This window comes from Triticum aestivum, chromosome 3D (assembly GCF_018294505.1).
Source record: "Triticum aestivum cultivar Chinese Spring chromosome 3D, IWGSC CS RefSeq v2.1, whole genome shotgun sequence".
Lineage (NCBI taxonomy): Eukaryota > Viridiplantae > Streptophyta > Magnoliopsida > Poales > Poaceae > Triticum > Triticum aestivum.
In genome coordinates this window covers 19,222,297-19,235,684 of record NC_057802.1, presented here as the reverse complement: position 1 = coordinate 19,235,684, position 13,388 = coordinate 19,222,297, and positions in this window count along the sequence as shown.

The following is a 13,388-nucleotide window of genomic DNA, read 5'->3' as shown; positions in this document are numbered from 1 at the left end:
CCCAAAGACCCTGAGAATCACGGCGGCGAGGGCCAGCCCCAACCAGAGTGTGCGTGCGACGATCCTGGACAGAACAAGAGTCACCATCAAGGATGACACGACAACCAGAATCAGTAAGTTGACCAGCAGAAAACAGATTCATGGTAAGTCGAGGAACATGAGCAACATCAGGAACAGAATAAGAAGGAGTGGAAAGATGGCCTCTACTAGCAACAGAAAGTGGAGTACCATCAGCAGTGAAGACATGAACAGGAGAATCCAGCGATCGAAGAGAGGACAAAGCGGAAGAATGAGAAGACATATGAAAAGAAGCTCCAGAGTCCAGAACCCATGGGGATGTACCTGACTGTGTAGAGGGCGGGTGCTCAGTGCGGGAAGCATCAGTCACAGAACCAGCAGTACCCGTCGAGGAAGAACCTGAAGCCGCGAGCAGACGCTTAAGTCTCAGAATATCCTGCTCAGTCAAAGCAATGGCTGAAGCTGGCGAGGAAGATGAAGTCCCTGAGGAGGATGATCGCGCCTTGCGCAGGTGTTTCCGCTTTGTGTAGCACTGGGACTCAATATGACCATCATTGTTGCAGTAGTCACAGTGTGGACGGGGGCGACCTGAGCCTCCAGAAGGAGTGGGCAAGAGCGGCGGAGCACTCGAGCGAGAATGGGGCGGTGCAGCAGGTGGAGTGGAAGAAGCCCGAGTAGCGAGCACAGAGGGCACCTCCATCAAACCAGCACCACGTAGGCGAGTCTCCTCAGCACGAATCTCTGAAAGCGCCTCCATGAGAGAAATACGACCACGAGCAAACAACTGAGCACGCCGAGGCTCAAACTCCTTACGGAGCCGAGACAGGAACTCGTAGACGCGATGAAACTCCAAATCGGCCTGGATAGCCTGGCAGCAGGGGCAAGTACGACAACCAGCACTGCGGAGAGAATCAAGCTGACGCCAGATAGCAGAACTCTGTGCATAAAAGTCATCAACAGTAGAGTCACCCTGCTGAAGAGCATGCTCCTGACGAACCACAGAAAGATATAAGGCATCACCAGAGGGCTCATAGCGCTGACGAAGACAGGTCCACATCTGGAAGACAGTAGGAAGACCCAGAAACTCAGAAGCAAACTGAGGCAGAACACTAGCAGTGAGAACAGCTGCAACATGAGCATCATCATCAAGCCACTGAGTGTAAACAGACAAAGCACCATGATACGTCTGGAGAGCCTCCTCATAAGCCAAAGCCCTCTCATCATAGGCACGATCAGCAGCCTCATCAGCAATCTTAGCCGCATCCTTGGCGGCCTGATTAGCATCCGTAGGAAGAACCAGTGGAGTCGGCGGAGTAGGGGCCACCGGAGGAACCGGACGTGGCGAACAGCAGACCTCGCCAGAAAGAACACCCCAGAGACGGAATCAGGGGAACACCGGACGGCAGGCGGACGACCACGGGAGACCACGAGTCCGGGCGGGAGGGGCGGACGACCACGGACGGGTCGCGGTGGCCGAGCACGGGGAGAGCAGACCGAGGCAAGGCCCCGAGACGAGCGGGAGCTTCGGCGGCGGCCGACTTCGAGCGGGAGCGAGGCGACCGATGCAGGGCGCCGAGACGAGCGGGACCGAGGCGACCAATGCAGGGCGCCGAGACGAGTGGGAGCGCGGCGGGTGACCGAGGCCGGCGGCTGACGAGCGGGAGCGCAGAGGGAGCTGCGCACGGCGCGTGACGAGGAGGCCTTCGGGCGGGGATGCGTCGGCCGGGGCAGCGGATCGGGCACGAGTTGCAGCGTGCGAAAAAGAAACCTAGAGCTCTAATACCATGTTAGGAATAAGCAACTTGTATTCCCATGAGGCCATAGGCTGATATATATACATGTACAGGTGTGGAACATATGCAGGAAACCCCTTATACAACGGGATAAATACAAAGGGGTACATGACCTATATTATAACTCTAACATAAGACAGGTTGATGGTTGTGTTTGTTTTCTCTTGGAATAAATAGGGTACTTTATTAGTATCATCGGTGTGTGCATCTTCATATGACTAGTCAATGTGTACGTACCCCTCAAAAAAAGAGTCAATGTGTACGTGTAATGCACGTTAATTTGGAAGTATATTAAGTGCATGCGGATATTAAATAGGATATTATTTGCGTGTTATTATGTGATTATCACTATATTTGGTATGAAATTAACTGCACGCTAAACATGTTGAGTGCTTGAATTTGAACCGGTCTCAGTCATTGGATTGACATGATTTGACGACCGAGATTAATTGGATCTACTCCTTTGGGCCTTTTTACATTGGTATATATAGATGCAGATCCCAGGATATCTCCTGTCCGGAAAAAAAGATACACCATATTATCACTCCATGTACAAGCATGCAAATGGAACACGCCGCTGTTCTGGATTAAGAGTAAACTATATACATTGCTAAATGCATCTCCCACAGCTTCCCTTTAATCAAAAAAAGGTGGCATAGAAGAATTTGCCAGCAAAAAGTGCTCCAGCAGATTCTCTATTTCCCATATATTTTGGACAATGAAAAAACAGCTTATCCTATCCGAGAAAGTATCCTATGGAAACCCAGTTTCAATGGAAACATGGAAACTGGCGTCCGATCTGAAATCTGCGGTCCAGATCAATCAACTTCGGCCCACCAGATTGCTTTGTGATCTTTTGCAAAAAGCACCCTTTGTATTCCTTCTTTCTCACAATCTGTACCAGCCAGATTCTACTACTTTCAGATGTTTAGTACATGGTTAGCCGTTTACAATTTAGTGTATGATGTTTCTGAGATCATAATCCCATCTATATTGTCCACTTTTCTTGATTGTTATAATCTGATTTTCAGCATTGCTCAGTTACTACTTAGGTACAGGGAACTACTTGAGTTGTGCTCAGGGAACCCGGCGTACTGAATGTCTAACCTTAGTCTGAATTCTGAAATTAGCTGTGCTCAGTTAGTACGCACAAGGAACCACTTTAGTTTTGTCTAGCAAGCTGAAACCGCATTCAAGACTTTGACTCTTTAAGTAATCTGATAAGGTTTTGTCGTTATACACTTGATCTATCAGACTCATTCCTACATGTACTCTTGACTGATCCGGCGGCGCTCAGATTACTTTCAACAGATTCCATGCATAATATTACAATGGCATTAATTATCATCTTCACTGAAATTTGTTCACGAATGCACCAACTCAGTACTCACAAACACATGGTTGGATGCTTCGTCATAAACCCGGCGTACAGTAAAAATACAAGTTATCAACTACTGACTACTGCTATGGATCTAACAGTACCAGGGAATTCTAGACTGAGAAAATCAGCACCCATGCATCAGGGTGGAAGAATATGAGCGCCCAGTTTTGGTTCAAGTAGTCGCTGATGACGCACTAATGCAGATACTAGCAATTATATGGATCGCTGGAGTAAACAAAAGAGTTTGTGACGCCCGCCGGGAACTGAATTGCTGCACCAAGGACTCTGGTCCACGTCGCCGACGACTCACAACGAGCAGGACCTCTGCAAAGATGTCGGAGTCGAGGGCATGCAGGACCGAAGGGATGCTGCTATCCGCGCCAGAACTTCAGAACACATCGCCGTGGCTGCCGAAATAGACGGCGCCGCCGCTCTTAGATCTGGAGGAACACGAGGGGAATTCCATGTCAGCTCAAACAAGACCTTGATTTGATAGAGAGAAAAACTAGGGTGTTTTCTGCAAAGGAACAACCTGACCGGCGGGCGCTTTTTTGCAAAAAGACGTGGTACAGATACAAAGGTGATCCAGCCCGCATATTTCAGATCCAACGGCACAGGTTGGGGTTTCCAAGTTTCCAGTGAGAAACGGTTTCCATAGGATACTTTCTCCTACCTACCCTATAATACAATTCACCATGGCGAGAGCCAACCGCCTGAGTATTCACGCCCCGGCGCACCAATTCTAGAAAGGGAAACGTTTGGGGCCGGGGCACCGGCCGAAACATTCGGCCGGTCTCCCTCTTCCTCGCGCAGCTCGCAGCTCCCCCACATCTCTCGCAGCTCGACGGGGCGCGCGTTGCCCTCTTCTTCTGCTCTCTCCTCCCCACCCCTTCCTCATCCCTTCCCCCTCCTCCCCCGCCCCCGGTCGCAGCGCCACGCGCTCCCCTCCCCGCTCGAAGCTCGCCGGCGACCATCCCATCTCGCCGGCGACCGAGGGGCGGTGACAACGGGAGATGCTGCAACCGGTGCTACGGGGTGCTACCACGGCGACGCCTCCCTCGCATGCATCGGAGCTCTGCCTACCTCGCCGGACCCGGCCACGCCGGAGCTGCAACCAGCCATGGCAGAACTACCCCCCACGGTGAATTTTTTGCTGGAACCGGTTGTAGCGAATTCAATCGCCGGTGGTAGCAAAAATCTACTACGGTCGCACCAAAACGGCGTCATCGTCATCACGGGGTCGCAGCTGAGATAAGAGGTTTTGAAGCTTTTTTCAATGCGGTTGTAACTTTTATAACTGCCGGTTGCAACTTTTTCGTTTTCCGTCCATGGCTTTGTTTCCACGGTTGAAACTTTTTTTATAGTCGGATGAAGCTTTTTTTATCACTAGATGAAGCTTTTTCTGTCACTGGTTGTAACTTTTCTTGGTCATCAATAGCTCCAGCGGTATACTGGTTGAAGCTTTTTCCGTAGCCGGTTGAAGCTTTTCCTATCGCTAGTTGTAGCTTTTTTCGTCGTAGGTTGCAGCACTGGGCATCTCCCTGGGGCTTGATTTTTTTTTGTTACAAGCGGGGGATGAGCGTCGGCGAGCACACCGGTGAGCACGCCGGTGAGCTCCGGTTGTCGCCATTGGAGCTACAACGGTTGCCACGGAAGCTACAACCGCATGGGATGGGGTGTTGCATGGGCGACTAGGGCGGCCGGCGACGAGAACGGCCGCCGAGGGCTGGGACCGGCGACCGGCGAAGACGGGCGGCGAGGGCGGCGATCAGAGACGGGGAGGACAGGCGAGGGGGGCAGCGACGAGGGGAAAACGCGTGCGGTCGTCCGCGCTCGCGAGAGGAAGACGACGCCCTGGTTGGATAAGGATCCAACGGATCGGAACGGGCGATCTGACGGCTAGGGTTGGACCGGCCAAAGCGTTCGGCCGGTGCGCCGGCGCCTAGCATCGCCCTTCTAGAAATGGCGTCCGCCCGCCTCTTCGCCAGTCCTGCTGCGCCGATGCCCTGCCTAGCCGTCGGCCAGCCATAGTGCCATCGACAGCTGCCCGAGCTGGCATCACCGCACGTCACCGTGCTCCATCACCACTCCTGCCTCACCTCCGCATGTAGCACCGCCTGTTCGCACACGAACACGTCACCGTGTATCCTCTACGCCGGGGGTGATGCACCGCAGCTCACGTCAAAGAAGACCCGTCCGGAAGCGCGGTACGCAGGCAATCCGGCGGGCGTTTTTGTTGACCCGAAACCCCACACGCCCGGGAGGGACCCCGTCAGGGCGCACGGCGGCTATGGGCTGCCCTAGGTCGACCTGATCGCCCCTAGGGCCTTGAGGTTCGCCGCCCTGCAACAAGAAGAACAGACGAATAACGAGGAAGAAGAAGAACTAGGTTAAGGAGAAAAGATAAAAGATAAAAAGTGCTAGATGATTTGATCGATTGTGTGTTATTCAATCGGCCGTCACCCCTTAGGTACATGAGAGGCGGCTGGACTTCTCATGCAAGGAAAAGGCTTGGATTCGCGTCCAAAACCCTAGTCAAATTGGGATTGGTTTTATCCGAACTTTCCAAAACTGTTCAGTTTAAACTGGCTGCACCTTGCGGGTCTTTTTTGTGGTAGTAAACGACCTTGGATGAAAATGCCCCCAAAAGCAAATTTAACCGTTTCGACGAGACGAACAACTTCCATGTTGAACATTTTCCGATTTGAGGCAATATTCAGGGCCGAATCGCTCGCGCAAGACAGCCGAGTGGTGGCGCTACCCATCAGACATCATGTCTTGTGGGGCGCGCCATATGTAACCTCATGGCAGGGCTGCATTCGAATATCTCTAACTTTTTCATACGATCTCGGATTGAGGTGAGTTTTTTATAAAATCGATCGTTTTGACGAGACGAAGAAAATCCGTGTAGAAAGTTTTTCCATTTGAGGTCGTCTTGGGAGCTTAATCCGCCACACTGTACTCTGGATATAAGATCTTAATACTTTAAGCATAGTTTCGGCCTTCGAGATGAAATCGGACGGCGATAGCCCAAACTTCAAAGACATGCATATCAAGAGTACGGAACTCTTTCATGTAGATCACTTCTCCAGTTGAGATCATTTTAAATAAGTTCTTCACCGTGCCAAAATCTGGTGTCAACACATGCCCCCCTGTTTTTCGGCAAAACTTGGATGCCAAAAAATAATTTGTCCAGAGTTTGTTCTAAGGACGATGTCAACACTCCATCATCCATTTATATGTGCTTAGGGAGATAATTATATATCGGCCATGTCTTTGCTTAGGGCGATAGTTATATATCGGCCACTTTGATTAGCAACAAAATACAGCTAATCGAATGTATGGTGATGAGGTAAAACCCTTGCATGTTGTAAGAAGTTATATTGCGTCCATGGATCAAAATAAGTCCATGGAGGGTAATCAGTCATACCTGAGGATGAATTCCATGTTATCGGCATCAATGGCATAGTTGGAGAATGTGGATAATGTGTGCACCGAAGACGTTGAAACCTTCGGCTTGGTCGTTCATAATATTCACTCTTTTCCTTCTTTACCTTTGTCGCACTTCTTGCAATGGAACCTTGCACATCACTCTTTTTTTGATTATTTCCTTTGGGAACCCATGCCATGTTTCTCTTTTCGAGCTCCTGTGCACTAAATTTTTGTAATTTCTTTTCTTGCCAATACGATAAGCCGAGTGAGCGCCCCAACTGTGATTTTGTTTGAACTAATGACAATTCTTGTTTTACCTTGTGCACTTTCAACTTCTTTTCTTCAGATTTGGCACTTTGATTCTCGACAATTGATTGCTTCGTCTCATTGCCTTTAGTAGCCAAAGTTAAAACTTTAATTGGCTCTTTATCTTTTAAGATTGAATCTGAATTGGCACTCTTGCGACCATCTTTTTTAACTCGATATACTTGTTTGATCACCTCTTCCTTCTTTTTTGAGCTCCGGACCGATTCTTTATTATTGAAACGGTCTTGAACATATGACAGCTCACTGAACGTTGATTTTCTTGAAGCTGCATAATAACGGTGAGATGGGCTAAAATATGATGGAGAATGTGCCATTGTATCATACCTGTCCCATGATAAATATCGATCTACATGAGCATAGGGAGGCATCCACGGCATTGGCATTGGCGACCCAAAATAAGGATATGAACACGTTGCATTAAAATTCTCTTCTTGCCAATACCGATCCTTGGATTTGCGCCTAGGGGGTGATCTTGATGCTTTTGCATTACTCGGTCGATAAGCACCATTCTCTTCACTTTTCTTTTGATATTTATCTAATAAATGTGCAAAAGTGACCTTGGATTTCTTGTTCTTGTGCTTATCGCGGACTTTATCTCCTTTTGTTTTGCTTGCATCGATCTTTGGATTGCTTTGTTGCCCCCAGTCCTTGGCATCTTCATTGTATCTTCGATACAACTCATGCCTTGAAGAATATTTTGATTGTGCTCTTGAACAACTTCTTTACTTGAAAGCTTGATCCCATCACCTGTAGTTTTTACCTTCTCATCTTTAAAAGAATCGTCTTGAAACAGCCGATTAAAAAACTTTTTTCCATTAGGACCAATCGGAATAGACTGGTCATCCCTTGGTGTTTCAACAAAATTTAATCGTCCTTTATCAACGGCCGATTTAACTATTTGACGGAACATGTTGCAATCATCAAAATTATGCTTGGACGAATCATGCAACTTGCAATACATTCGTCCTTGGATTGATGGCTTCACATGGTGATCAAGAACTCTAATGTAATTATTTTTCAGCAACAAATCAAATATTTGATCACACATGCTTGAATTGAACGTATACTTCTTGTTTTCCAGCCGATCTTGGTGTGAAAACGGCTTTGGAGTTAAGCAAACAAATGGTTCAAGTTTGGAATATCCCCATTCGGCCATGAATTGTGTTTTGCACCCTATCTCCGATGTATTTGGATAAGATATTATATTAGCATCGGATTTTTCAAAAGAATTTGACCTTGGCTTTAAATTTCTGAAACGAAAATTGTTAGAATACTAATGTCTCAATTGAGACCAAGTGCAAGCCAATTATGAAACAAGAAAAGTTACCCAATTAGATATGAAATTTTGATAAAGCAATGGGGAAAACTTTGGCTGCAATAATAGGTCACTATTGGTCTTTATAAATGGCACAATAGGTTGACCGATATGCTCTATAACAGTTTTATTGCTGACAAGTAAATTTCCCTTCTTCATTGGTCTTTCAAAATTACTTATGAGAATTTTTCTTATAGAAGCATACCTAATATTTGATTCGGTCTTTTCAATAGCCGAATTAACTTTGTTATCCGAATCACCACCTTTTTTGACAATTTTATCCACACCGAATGCTTTCTCTTTTTGGAATAATCTAGCTTGGATTGCAGTAGAATTAATAGGCTTTCCCTCTTTTATTAATTCATGTAGAACAACATTGCATTCGTCCCAAAAAGACGTAAGATTTTTCTTAATGACCCAATCTGGATAGAATTGCCCCCCGACACTTTTAGACTCTTTCGGTAACGAGATGTCACCGAAATTCTGTAATTGTGCAGGGAAAACATTGTATGCTACGATATTAGGTGAAGACACATGTGATCCTATAGAATGTTCACTTATTCGGCTATTAGCGTAAAGGTGTGAAGCCGAATTATAAATACCTATAATTGCATATGGTGCCAATAAATTAGTAGTATGAGGTGTAGCATATGATGATTGAGGGTAATTGGCCGGATAACTAGTAGTAGCATGGCCAATTCCCCTATCCATCGACATGTTTTGATTAACATATTGCAAGCTAGTTGCCGATGAATAAAAAGGTGAAACACTTTGTTGCATACTATCGGAAGTTCCTATGTGAGGTGTTTCAACTTGATGAACGGAACTCATCATGTTGTTCATCGGCATATGGATTTGTGGGGCTGCCGATGCATGGGAGTTAGTATACATATGTTCCATGTTGCTAAAATTATATGAGGTAGAAGCATGAAGATTATTCTGAATCGGCTGTTGCGTATAACTAGATGCTTGATTGATAAAACTAGGGCTAGCCAACACATTATGCTGATTAAACGATCTAGCAACAACATATGCATTATTTGCATCTACATAAGTGAATTGGGTATTCATATTACCTTTGTAGATTGCAAACCCTAGATGACGATCTCTTCATAGCAAGAACGGGCTGGAGACCGTTCAAAGCTTTGTCCCAGCGGAGTCGCCAAAAAGTGTGTTCGCACACGAACACGTCACCGTGTACCCTCGACGCCGGGGGTCATGCACCGCAGCTCACGTCGAAGGAGACCCGTCCGGAAGCGCGGTACGCAGGCAATCCGGCGGGAGCTTTTGTTGACCCGAAACCCCACACGCCCGGGAGGGACCCCGTCAGGGCGCACAGCGGCTATGGGCTGCCCTAGGTCGACCTGATCGCCCCTAGGGCCTCGAGGTTCGCCGTCCTGCAACAAGAAGAACAGACGAAGAACGAGGAAGAAGAAGAACTAGGTTAAGGAGAAAAGATAAAAGATAAAAAGTGCTAGATGATTTGATCGATTGTGTGTACATCCAAAACCCTAGTCAAATTCGGATTGGTTTTATCCGAACTTTCCAAAACTGTTCGGTTTAAACTGGCTGAACTTGCGGGTCTTTTTTGTGGTAGTAAACGACCTCGGATGAAAATACGCCCAAAAGCAAATTTAACCGTTTCGACGAGACGAACAACTTTCCTGTTCAACGTTTTTCGATTCGAGGCAATATTCGTGGCCGAATCGCTCGCGCAAGACAGCCGAGGGGTGGCGCTACCCATTAGACATCATGTGTTGTGTGGCGCGCCATACGTAGCCTCCTGGCAGGGCTGCATTCGAATGGCTCTACCTTTTTTATACAATCTCGGATTGAGATGAGTTTTATATCAAAATCGATCGATTCAACGAGACGAAGACAATCCGTGTGAAAGGTTTTCCATTTGAGGTCGTCTTGGGAGCTTAATACGCCAAACTGTACTCTGAATATAAGATCTTAGTACTTTAAGCATAGTTTCGGCCTTCGAGATGAAATCGGACGGCGATAGCCCAAACTTCAAAGACGTACATATCAACAGTACGGAACTCTTTCATGTAGATCACTTCTCCAGTTGAGGCCATTTTAAATAAGTTCTTGACCGTGCCAAAATCTGGTGTCAACACCGCCCACGCTGAGTCCTCGCCTCACCATGCCACCGGTCGCTGAAGCTACGCCGGTGTCTTCCGTGCTCATGAGAGCAAGATTCACTAGTAGAAAATAGGGCTTTGGTCACAACGCAATATACACATTAGTCCCGGTTGCATTACGAAAGCATTAGTCCCGGTTCAAGCGGCTAAAGGCATTAGTCCCGGTTCAAATGGGCCCTTTAGTCCCGGTTTGAGACACGAACCGGGACAAAAGGGCATCACACCCTTTAGTCCCGGTTCGTGTCTCTAACCGGGACTAAAGATTAGACCTTTAGTCCCGGTTTGAGATATGAACCGGGACTAAAGGGCCCATTTCTCAAACTCTACCCCCCGGGTGTATCGCCATTTCAGTTTTGAAAGAAACAAAAGAAAATGATAAAAACTTCAAAAAATTAAATCCTTCGAGATGTAGTTATATTACTACATCTACTAGTTAGGAAAATTAAAAAACTTAAATTTGGACATGTTTTGAAAAAAAGTGTCATGAAAAAATAAAACGGCTATAACTTTTGCATACAATGTCGGAAAAAACGTATAATATAACAAAATGTCATGCACGAAAATCCGCATCCGATTTTGAGACCCTACGACCTGTTTGCAAATTTTTAGAATCCTCAAATTATAAAAGGAAAAAAAGTTATGCTCAAATTTCTGTTCTTTTTGAATATTGGTTAAATCTAGTCAAACTATGGTCAAACTACTTATTAAAGAAGTATTAGTGTTACTACATAATTATTCAAGAATATTAGTGTTACTAAATAATTATTTCAATTTTTTGAATTTTGGTCAAATCTGGTCAAACTGTGGTCAAACTAATTACTCAAGAAAAATTAGTGTTACTAAATAATTATTGTTTTCTAGAATAATAGTTTCAAACTCAAACAGTGAAACATGTGACCTAAAGCTCAAACTAAACTCCAGAGGGTTAATAGGATTGACATCTTACTATTGTCAGGAAAACAACAAGTGCAGACTTGGAAACGAGGGGGAATAGAACCCGGAAGTTAAGCGTGCTCAGGCTGGGTAGTGAGAGGATGGGTGACCGGCCGGGAAGTAGATGATTTGGAATGATGAGGGATGATTAGAGATTAGAGGTTAAACTGAGCAGTGATGAGGGGTGATTAGAGATTAAATTGTAAAATAATTCAGAAATTTGAAAATTGAAAAAAAACATTTTTTTAAATCATAAAATTTCCTTTAGTCCCGGACAGAAGCCACGTGGAACCGGGACTAAAGGGGAGGGGGGACCCTTTAGTCCCGGTTCCAGAACCGGGATAAATGGCCCTTTTTCTACTAGTGATTAGCCACTGACGGGTGGGACATATATGGCAGGCTAAGTATAGCGAGTTGTATTTGGGATCTGCTACAGTAGCATATCTGTGAAATCCAATTGATTTATTGGAAGAGCCCCAATAAAATCTTAAAGGGAGTTTTTTTTTGAAGCTATGGAGATACTGTAGCAACCAACACTATACCGATCAATATGATGCCAGTATGCCACCTTTGGGCGCGACGGCCGACGGATCGTCTTAATATCTTTGAAGAGAAAGGATTCTTTCATATTTGTCTACTTCCTCTAGCTAGTTTGGCTCTACGTCAAGACGAAGAGGTAGTATTCCAATCATAGTACTAGTAGGTGCTAGCTGACTGCAATTTGCGCACGTTTAAGTGCTGTTTAGTTGTACTATTTTCGCTCACGTCTTATCCGCTCTAGCCACTGGCGAGTACATTGACTCCCTAAATTAGTCGCTACCCATAGATTTCTGCTCCAAGGACATAGGCACAAGAATAAGATAGGCTGAGATATGTCATGCTTGTTGGCTTCTGGGAGAAGATCGAGAAGGAACACATGCATGGAAAGCGTGTTTGGGATGCATGATCAAGTTCAAGCACCGTGAATGTATTTTACTTCCAGAAAATTATATCTAATTCTCGGCTGTATGCTGCAAGAAACGGCAGAATTACGTGATACTAGGGCACTAATATATCTGCTAGGCACGATTTGTGTGCGAGTTTAGAGGTAACGTTCTAACTACAGTTTGTGCATGTACCGTACTTAATACGTGTTGTTTAATTGTACTATTTCGATTTCGAGTGATCTTCTCTAGCTACTAACTGGTAAATTGACTTGCTTGATTATTTGCTAGGGCCTACCCGTTGCTTTCTTCTTCAAGGGCATGCACATAAAAGAACTAAATGTGGTGATGATTGTGCTTGTTTGTTTTTAGGAGAAGATTAAGAATGAACTCGTGTGAGGTTATTTTGGGGGAAATATGTGTTATATATGGCAGAGCATCTGGAACACGGTACATTGTCGATTAAGAGTAGGATACCTGGCTAACAACATATACTGTGCATATATTATGACAGCCGCACGACACAAGGGATTGATTGAGGCGAGAACACATTATCGTGCAACACAGAGGATTTTCCATGTTCACCAGGAAGGAAATCATCGCTTCGATTTAGTTCAAATCGGCCTGCACCTTCTGAGATATATCCTTCCTAAAAACTACTACACTCAATTGTTTTGATAGAAATTAGAGAAAAGTAAGTTTTTCGGCTCTAATTTTGTCCACGAAACACCTACCATGGAGAAAAATAGAACGAAGATGGCGAGATGAAGAGGATGAGGTGGCGAAATTTGATGTCAATATCGACCATCACGTGTCAATGTTGGTTAAAACAGCTGAGGGGTAAAAGCATGATGCAAAAGCTAAGTTGTTGGAAATCCAAGCTTATGCCTTCTGGGGGTCGGCTAATTCTGATCAATTCCATGCTTAAAAGTATGCCGATGTTCTTACTGTTTTTTTTTTCTGAAGTACATGTGGGGGTACGAAAAAGGCTAGACTTTTATCGATCACAATTGTTCCTGGCAAAGCAATGAGAATAAACCAAAGCACAGGCTGGCCAACTGGGATATTATTTGTAGGCCGAAGGATCAAGGGGATTTATGGATTGAAAACCTTGAGGTA